The sequence below is a fragment of the Bidens hawaiensis genome, unplaced genomic scaffold, assembly GCF_021521415.1.
Source record: "Bidens hawaiensis isolate Kalapana, Puna unplaced genomic scaffold, B.hawaiensis_p1.1 tig00037596_1, whole genome shotgun sequence".
Classification (NCBI taxonomy): Eukaryota; Viridiplantae; Streptophyta; class Magnoliopsida; order Asterales; family Asteraceae; genus Bidens; species Bidens hawaiensis.
Genome location: NW_027496560.1, coordinates 52,295 through 63,449, shown reverse-complemented (window position 1 = coordinate 63,449; position 11,155 = coordinate 52,295).

The following is an 11,155-nucleotide window of genomic DNA, read 5'->3' as shown; positions in this document are numbered from 1 at the left end:
ATGTCACATTTCCTTAGGACACTAACCCACATCGACGCATTTTTTTGTAAATTTGTTGACCCATATTGACCCGAAAATAACAAGGTGGAATTTTAAGTAGCCCATTTAATTAAAATATCTGACACAAACCAACCCATATAATTTTCAAAACAACCCAAACTGACCAATTTGAAATGCTTTGGGTTAAGATTGTCACCTCTATCACACGTGGATTAAGCGTAAAAATACATTTTACATTTCGAAAATTGGATTTAAATAATCTCAAGTATTGACTATTGGCAAACAATAGTCTCAACTAACAAGTTGATTGCTGATGTTTCAATATTTTAACTTGTATGCTCCCATCGCTCCGCGACTTACAGATGCCGACAACTGGCAATTAACGGCGTTAGGATTCTATTAGTCACAGATCGTCGGAAGCAAATATGCTAAAAGATGAAACCGTCAACGGCCAATTCGTTAGCTAGGACTATAATTTGTTAATAACTAAATAGTTGAGATTATCTAATTCCAATTTTCTATAATTTTTTTCATTCATGTAGCTTAGTCATCTTAAGTAGTTCAGTCCAAAATTGAACTTTTAACTCTTTGAGTTACCATGGCTTTATTTTTGGTGTATTGGTTTTATTAATCTTAACTATCATCTTTTGGTCGCAATTGGTTCCAACTAAGGAATTGGCTGATAACAAGCCCAACTTTTAAAGTATCTGTTCCCAACGGTCCGAGACTAACAACATCCAACACCGTTACTTGCAGGTCGTTGGGAAAACGATTTTGGTCGAAAAAGCCACATTTTTTGCTGGGATACTCAATCTGAACACCACCATTACCACCAAATGACTCACGACCAACCAACCACCACCATTTGAGCACCGCCAGTCGATTCTGACAATGGTTCTAGGGTTCCGGCGACCTCAATAATTAGGGCTTTTACTAGAAAAAATTTCTAAAGGTCCAATCTAAGGTACAAAGATGTTTGGGACAAAAATGTTGAGTTTTCTTGAACAAATGTGAGTTTTTCGGCAAAAAGTGTTTTTCCGGCGACCTTCAAGTAACGACGTTAGAATTCTGTTAGATGCGGACCGTCTGGAACAAATACGTTAAAAGTTGGGACCGTCAGCAATCAATTCATTAGTTGGGACCGTCAACAACCAAAAGATGATAATTAGATTAATAAAAACCAATACACCTTAATTTTCACCCATAAATTTTGTTGGATTTTTAAAGTTAGCTTTTACAATAACTAAAATACCCATAATCATTAAACTTTTTTAGTTGGACTAGTTTTTATCCTGTTGGTAGTAACTTCCATTAGGTTGTTCACTTTAGAGCGGCTTTAAAGCCCCTCCACGTCATCGTCACGTAAGAAACGGGGCTTCGAAGCCCTTCTCTATAACGTCCCGCTGTGGTTTAAAGCCCATTGGCGCCCCATATATATATATATATATATATATATATATATATATATGTTGGGCTATATTTTGTGGTTTATGCTTGGTATTGTTAAACTTAGATTGGGCTTAGTTGGGCATTTAGTGTAAACCGAAATCTATTGATTTCGGTGGGCTTTGCTTTGTTTTGGGCCTAGGTTGGTAGTCTATATATAGGATGTATGTTTACATTTGTAGGGTTTTTAGTTGGTGTGAGTGGGTCATCAGTTGTGGAGTTCGTTCAATTAGGTTTTCGCCGTCTAGTATCGTTGTTGGTAGAACGAGTATTGTAAGCATAGTGCTTAAGCACCCGACGTTAATAATAACGTGTGTTTTGAAGCACTCCATCGTGTGTTTTACGTGTTCTTGCTTATTGTCTTGAATCATCTTGTGTTAGGATTCTGTAATAACATCAAGATACTTGATATCATATTGTAGTGATCCAGATTCAGGACTTACAATTGGTATCAGAGCCTATAGACCTATTCTAGGCTCGGTTATAGGTGATATCAAGGATTCTACCAGCGATTCACGTGTGTGTTTTTGGCTGAAGTTTTCTGAATCTTGAAGAACTGTTCTTCGTGTTCTTCGGGTTCTTGAGATTTTCTGGAAAGGATTTGAGTTAATCTTTAAATTAAATTCAAATTCCTTAATTCGTGGGATTTGATTCTATCTTTAAGATTACCAGATCAAGAACCTTCCTTACTCTCGGGACTTGACTAAATTTTCAAGACTTCCATATCAAGATTGTTGATAGTTTTAGGCCAAGATTTGAAGTTTTCGGGAAAGGATTCGGGATAATATTGGAGTTTAATTTAAATCCCTTTATTCTCGGGATTTGACCATATCTTCAAATATCACCATATCTTGAGCTTTTAATAGCTCTCGGTGGCTTTATTGTGTTCTCGGGAAGATCTTTGAGTTTTCGCACAGATTTGATAGTTCTCGGTCAATAATTATTGTTCTTGGTTAAGTATCAGAGTTCTCGGTCAATGATCAAATTTCTCGGCCACTGTTCAAGGTTTTTGATTAAATTTCAACGTTCTAAGCTAGTTTTGCTTATTCTCCGTCAAGTTTCAAGTGTTCTCGGTTACTTTTCAAGGTTCTCGGCCTTTTGAAAGCATTGGGCTCACCTAGTTGGGCTTTAGATTTTGTTCAAGTGGGCTTCTAATTCGTTGGGCCAGTCATCCAAGGTAAGTTCACGGCCTTCACCACCACCAAATCCTCTGAGGTAAGTCCTGTATTATGCTCCCAATCATATATTGATAAGGTAGCACTCTAAAAAATTAACTATAGTAATATGCATAGAGAAGGGAATTAAATATGAAAATACTACCCTAAAGAAACTAGAAAAAGTATTAAATGATAAAATAGAGGCACAAAAACAAGATTTCTCTAAACTTCAACCAGATTTTAGCATAAAGTGTTGTCACCATTTAGATGCTAAAAATAAAATAGCTGAACTAACTGCCGAGTTAGAAGCATCTAGACTGGAGATAGTCAAATTAACAAATAAATTCGATAATGCTGAATTCAATTTTAGAAAATTTGATGTCTCTAGTGTTGTTGTTGAGTCAATGATAGAGAAACAGTTAAAATGGAAAGAACATAAAGGTGTAGGTCTAGGCTATAACATGATTCCACCTCCATATAATAATAATTACACTAGTCTTCCTCTTACCAAAGAAGAGGAAGAAATGGAGAAGTGCATGCAGTATGGTAAGCCCCGCAAGGGTGCTGCTGGTTCAGCCAAAGCTACTGAATCAACATCCGAGGTGAGCGATACTAATGTGTTTACTTCACGTGCAGATGAAGTGATAATTGAGGATTGGACTGATGAGGATGATGACTCACCTATTAATTCTCATGATTCTTTGAATTTGCCTGTTTTGAATACTATTGCTACTAATACTTTTGCAGGCTCTGTTTTAAAAAGCAAAGACAATTGTGTGGCTGATATTTCTAAACTTCTAAAAGCAGTAATCTGCTTTCAAATAAACTTGATAAAAATAAGAATTTGCATAAATATCTATCACCCAAGTTTGTTAAAGAAGGAAGTTTATGCTCTCACAATTGTGAGAAATCCAGTGCTAAATCCAAAGGGAGACAAACAAGCTCACACAACATAGCAAGATCGGGAATCGGCCACAACGATTTTTTCGTTAAAATGCAAACCTGTTTCAACTGTGGCATTCCCGGTCACATTGCTATAAATTGTTCACGTCTCCCGTATGTTCCATATTACAGACGCTATCAGAGGACTATGCCTCAAATACCTACATAAACTTTAACTCACATAAAACGAGGTGTTTTAAGGCAAAGCCCTTTGATGGTGATTGGAGGAGAGACAAGGCTTACAGGTCAAATTATCATTAGACCAAGCCTATTACGGTTCAAAAGCGGAACGGAAACTCTGTTTCGGCTCCGAGACCAAAGTGGGCCTCATAATCGAAATCGGTTAGAAAGTCAAAGTCAAATTTGCATTCCGTCCGTAAACCGGAGACAAAGCCAACTGTCTGTACAAACAATAAAGTTTTAAAACCCAAATACAGATGGTTGCCTAAATCTCTAGTGAACAAGTTATCAAAGTCTTCCTGTTCGATTTTCGATAATCAGGAAGACATGTCATGGCAACCCATGACACGGTTGAACAAGTCAGGTTTACCCAGAACGACTATGGACTGGGTACCTAAGACTAACTAATCTCGCACATCGTGCGGGAACAACTATGGAGGAATATCATCAAACCATGGTATGTTGATAGTAGTTGTTCCAGGCACATGACAGGAGACATCTCTCAACTACACGACATTCAAATTTTTAATGGAGGGTATGTTTCCTTTGCGGGAGGAGAGAAGGGTACTTTGATTGGGTGATCGACTCATCTCATGACAATGCAAGAAAAAAAACGGTGTCCACATCCACTAATGAGGTTGAGTATGATGTTGCTTATGCCTGCTGTTCACATGTCATCTGGATGCAACATCAATTGCTGGATCATGGTTTGAAATTTCTTTACTTCTATTTTCTGTGAAAATGATGCTGCCATTGTCCTTGTTAAAAACCCGGTTCAGCATTCTAAAACCAAGCACATCGATATCAAAATTCATTTTATTCATGACTGTTACGACCGGAAACTATTCCATCTTGAACAGGTCCACACTGATAATAATGTGGCGGACCTATTTACGAAACCGGTCGGAACAGCCAGATTCAATGTGCTTGTAGGGTTTCTTAAGATGTTACGTTTTGAAGACCGAGTATTTTTGAGGTTTAAATTGTGTTCATAAATTTTTTTCTTGTCATAATTTCTGTACAAATTTAGGGGGAAAAAAAGAAAAATACAAAAAGAGTGTGTGTGTGTGTGTGCGCTTAATAAATAAAAATAAAAAATCAAAAACGTTTTGTTCTCTTGCTTAAAATCATGCCGGTTACACAATTTCAACGGACATATTTCATATGTTTGGTCATGTCATCAATTCTTGACTCACGGGATAGCCATTAACCTTAGGACTGAAAGTGACCGGGGCAACTGAACATTCATAAAAAAAATTATTTTTTGGTTTAACTATCGGTTTAAGTTCTTTCACTGAAAATTATGTCGGCTGCCTAAGTTTGAGGGATACATATTATTATGTGTTTGGTCCTATCGTCTACCTGTAGACACATAGGATAGCCATTCACCTGAAAACTTAAGTTAACTGGGGTGATTGAATTTAAAATCTTCTTCGGAGTTATCATCTGGAAAGTGATATTATTATTCAGCTAAAAGCTTTTTAGAAGCTCGAAATATTTTCAAATGAAAATTGATCCAACCTTTGAGAAATGATAGATAAATTGATTTTGTGTGCCTAACTTGTGAAGTTATTAGGCTAAAAATGCTTTTGATTAGTCATTGATGTGTATGGTAGCTTTCCATGATAACTAAAAGTTTGAAGTGATATAAACTAAATCTGCTAAACTTATTGTGGAGAGTCATTTTGAAGATGTTTGCATGTCCCTAGATACATCTCTCCGAATGATAGGCAGAAAAGCAATTACCCGGTCATACACGAGCCCGTTAGTATCTTGATCTCCAAAAATATTATATTTCTTTTGAAGTAAATAATAATAATAATAATAATTTTATATAATATTTATATATATATATGAAAATTATTGTCATTCAAATTGTTTTCCAAAAGCTTAAAGAGGTCCCAAGGAACTATAGGGGTGGGGCATACACATAAGTCCTAAACATCCTGAATGTAAGGCTTGTAAGTCCGGATGACATGTAAGTCCAACATTCAACCTTAAAGCTTAAAATCATTTTGTATAGAGAAAAGTATTTTGATCAAGTACTAGGGGGTTGGAGTCAAATTGGGGTGATATGGGGAAAGCCAAATACGCCTTGAGAATAGATAAGGGGCATCATAGGTCCATAAGTGATGTCCATGTAAGCTTTATGCCTAATTGAATCTAATCATATCACTGGCGCAATGAAAATCATGATAATTACCTGCTATCAACCTTTTTCACTATGTCACAATAATGCTGAAAATGAATCATTATGAAAGTATCTTAATCAATATGATTTCATGTTCGGATCTTTTCATAAAAAGGTGTCGCCTGTTTAAAACACCTGAAATTTGATCCCAAAATATGTTAAATTTACTGAAGGCCAGATGGTTAAATTTTTTGTTTTAGTTTAGTTTTTATTCTAATTTTATTTTATTTTTAATTTTTAGTTTTTACCTCATGTTAACTCGTGTCGAAATAAATGTCTTAAGAAATCATTTTCAAATGAATCGGGATTGTTTTTTAGATCATGAAATTTGACGGCTGCAAACAATGTTGTGAGCCATTCAGTTGGGCCAAATGTGTCCATAATATTTGTGTTATTGTTCGAGTCATCTTTGGTCCAAGTTGTTTGTGTTAATGGTGTTCTCGGCCTATCCTGGTTCTCGGCCTAGTTGGGTATCTCAGAAGTTCAAAAGGTTTTGTTTGTAGATTTGATTAAGTTTGGAAGGGAGTAAAAGTGATTGATCAAGGTCCTTCATCCGTTGGTCAAGTTTGGAAGATTTGCTGAGATCGAGGCAGATGTTGATGCTGTTGGTGCAGCTGTAGCTGAGGAACATGTGGTTCCTGCTCAAAGGTACAACAGGCAGTACTTACTGCTGAACAAGTTAAAGAGTTTGAAGCGTTCAAGAAAAAGCTCCAGTTGACTGCATTGAAACCTCCTCAATCAGTCACTGCGACACATGTTGAAGATGATATTGACGAAGAGCCAGCCACCGATCTTATTCTACGAAAACGACGAAAGAAAGATCCGAAACCGGGTGTGCTGGCTAGTGATGTGATACCAACTACTCAACCAACTGTTGCTGAGCCCATCACTATTGAAGCTCAGATAGCTCAAGGCCCATCTCATGCTGCTAAACAAACTCAAGAACAGATTTTTGAAGATATCCTCGAGCACGACTAAAATCAAGCAATAAACCAAGGGGGAGATTGTTGGGCTATATTTTGTGGTTTATGCTTGGTATTGTTAAACTTAGATTGAGCTTAGTTGCGCATTTATGTGTAAACCGAAATCTATTGATTTCGGTGGGCTTTACTTTGTTTTGGGCCTAGGTTGGTAGTCTATATATAGGATGTATGTTTACATTTGTAGGTTTGCCAGTTGGTTCGTGAGTGGGTCATCAGTTGTGGAGTTCGTTCAATTAGGTTTTGGCCGTCTAGTATCGTTGTTGGTAGAACGAGTATTGTAAGCATAGTGCTTAAGCACCCGACGTTAATAATAACGTGTGTTTTGAAGCACTCCATCGTGTGTTTTACGTGTTCTTGCTTATTGTCTTGAATCATCTTGTGTTAGGATTCTGCACTAACATCAAGATACTTGATATCATATTGTAGTGATCCAGATTCGAGACTTACAATATATATACATATACATATATATATACATATACATATACATATATATATATATCCAGATTCGAGACTTACAATATATATACATATACATATATATATATATATCCAGATTCGAGACTTACAATATATATACATATACATATACATATATATATATGTATGTATGTATATGTGTGTGCACGAGAGGGAGAGATAGTGGCGGATCCAGGAATTTTTTTCAGGTGGTGCACTACTTTTATATGCTTCCATTTCATAGAATCATGTATTTAAAATTCCTGGTCGATTCGATGGTTTGGGAAAAGTTCATTACAAACTAACAAATTAAAAACTAACAAACTAACAAATTAAAGCTAACAAATTAAAAATAAAATTTAACAAATAAGTTAACAATTAACAACATCAAGAACAATTAAACATTTAACAAATGAATCTAAACTTATCTTTACAGTGGGAGGATTCTAGCAAGGTAACAAGGGTGAGTATGAAGAAGGGAGAGAGACCGCCGCTGTGTAGGTGTGTGTTTTATAAAACCCTAAATTAATATAAGCTGAATTAAAAAAAATATATTTAAAAATTCACTTGCTGCACGGAATCGAACCGGTGACCTTCTGTTTACAAAACCAGCAACTTACCAGTTAGTCTAGCGCTTGTAGTGTAAATAGAGTGGTTCATTCCTAATTTATAAGGTAGTTCCTCTAATATTTTCTATATATCGATACACTATCATTTCAAAACTCGGGTGGTTCCGGGGAACCACCCATTTGCAAAATAGATCCGCCCTGGGAGAGAGAGAGAGAAATGAGGAGGGCCCACAAATTTGGTACAAAGGTGCTGGTCGTTGTGAAGCCGGACACCCCCTTGAGCGCCCCCTGGACCGCGCCTTTTGGCGGTGTTCTGCGCCGCTTCTCCCCCACTTCCACGCCCGTTGTGAAAGATCTTAGTGATCATTTGTAACATCTGTTAGTAAGTTCTGTACAAATGTCATGTTTCGTAAGGGGCTATAGTCGACGATTATCACTTTTTTCAAGTGATATTTGATGGATATGTCCTTCATTGATACACACACAAATATATTTATATATATATGATTGATTTCTTTTAAGAACCACTTTGAGTTTTAAGAACACGAAAGAACTTAACCTAATTTTAAATTTTTTTTTTACATATATGTAATATACTTAAGTTACGTGTACATAGAAAAATTACAGAATTTTTTACGCACTGAGTCGACTTTTTACATAGGTGTAACAGACGTTTAAATTAGTGTAATCACTGTAAATTTTTATTCTCTCTCCTACTTAATTTTTTAATCAAATTTAATCTCAACCACATAATCAGTCCTATTTAATTAAATGTATGGTTAAGGATGAGATTCTTAAAGTTCTTACAACTCAACAAGCTTGGTTCTAAAATTATCTGTAACATTCGTTACTTTTCAAACCCGAAAACCTGACCCATTTTAAATTTTCGGTTTTATTTATTAATATATATATATCATAAGTTTCGTTGCATGTATTCATCATTTTTATTTGTAATTGAATTGTATTCACATTCGTTAAATCGACCCGTTTCGTTGTTTCATTATATTCGTTTTAACGTTTATCGTTAAATTTAATATGCACGATGATTTACGTGTATCGATCTTTCGTTTTCTATGTTTGTTCAATTAACGAGACTCCGGGATTTAGAGTGTTTATTAAAGTTAAACAATTTACAAAAACGAGTATAATATAAAATTTATCTAAGTATTTAGACATTTACTCCACCTTTTTATCACATTTCAAAGTTCGAGATCCAATGCGTAAATTATTTTATCTTTTTGATCTTAAAATATTTCAAATGCGAGGTTTAAATAGTAACTATACTTTAAATTAATTCTTAAAACAGCTTTAAAGTGCAGGGACCAGATTGTAAATATATTTAAATTATAATATAATATTAAAAGTAGGGTAAAGTTAAAATACAAATGACAACAAAAATGAGAATGATGAGAAGGAATCTAATCCATTGAGCTTAGGTTTGAATGGTGAAGATTAATTTAAAAAAATAAATTGATGAGAAAGACATAAAGGTAATAACCCACTTTGCTGACTTTCTCTTTCCACATGCAAGACATATGTCAATTCCCCCATCATTTTAAAACGTCCATAACATTTTCATGCAACATTATTTTTTAAAAAAATTTCACCATAATAACAAACGTTTTTTATCTTTAATGTAAATATCATATTGTTATATAAAAATAAAATAAAAATTAGTAGGTTTTTTATATTGTGTTATTAGTTGTTCATTATGATTTTTAATTGGGTTTTTCTATGCATTGTGTTGTGTTATAGATTTTGGTCACTGTGTTACCAATTGATACTCATATTAAAGATAACAATTAAAACAAAGATTACGTTATTGTGTTCTTTTGTTTTTCATTGTGTCTTTGTACTCATCATTTGTCTTTCTACTTATCATTGTGTTTTAGTCATTGTGTATTACGTTCATGTCATTGCGTAATATGTAGTTTCCATTGTATTTACGTTTCAGGTCATTGTGTTATATGTATTTACCATTGTGTTTTATGTTTCAGGTCATTGTGTTATATGCATTCACCATTGTGTTTTACGTTTCATGTAATTGTGTAATATGTATTCATCATTGTGTTTTATGTATTTGATAATTTGTTGTTATTTTATCATTATATTTACGTATTATTATTACACATCCGTATTATTAGGATTTAAAAAAACACAATAATGATTTGAAAGACACAATGACAAAAAAAACACAATGACAAACAGAAAAACACAATGACGAAAAGGCACAAAGACACAATGACGTAATTTTTTTTTAATTTTTATATAACAAAGTCATACTCATATTAACGCTTGTTATTATGGTGAATTTTTTTTAAAAAAATAATGTTGCATGAAAAAGTTATGGACGTTTTAAAATGATGGAGGAATTGACATGTGACTTGCTTGTGGAGAGGGAAAATATGTATTATTACTTGTATAGCCTTTTACGTTGGTCCCCTACCTTGGCTGCCCTTTTTCCGGGAGGTTTTTCTGGCGGGCATCAAATCACCATTAAATAAGCTTTTTAACATAATTAAAATTAGTAACAGCTTTAGACTAAACCAACGACCCTAAATCATCAACAAAAACACATTATGACGGTCCAAATCCGTGCGTCTTTAAGACATAACCGTCGGCTCATGTTTAAAATCGCAATAACGAGTAATCGATGCTATACGTTCCAATTTGTACTATAAAAAGAATGTAAACCTCAAACTAAACTTGTACCAACTTTCAATTTCATCTAATATACACTCTACATCTTGTAATAATCCGTCAAGTTCGTTTTATTCCGGCCAACCATGGTTCTATATCAATCCTTAACATCTGCAGGTAATAATTATATGCATTTGATTAGTTTTGAGCCGATAAACAAAACCCCTAAACTTAATGTACCATACATGGAACCGATTTAAGGAATTTAATTTTAGGGTATAGTTTGATAAAGATGAACTTGATGTTTAACATATGTATATTTATTTCCATTTTTAAAATAATAATTGACATGGTCTAGTGGTAAAGTTTGTTTTGTTGGATGCAACAGGCCCGGGTTCGGTCAATGCAAATGTTTTTTTTTGTTAAATCATCTTCTTTATTAATAAAAACCAAATAAAATTATTAATGTAAACAAACATTTAAAAGGACTGTAAAACCCTTGAGTTAACGTTGAATTTAAACCGATTTAACAATTTGGATGAAATTGACAATGGTTGGGAAAATCGAGGGTCTAATTGCGAAAAAAAA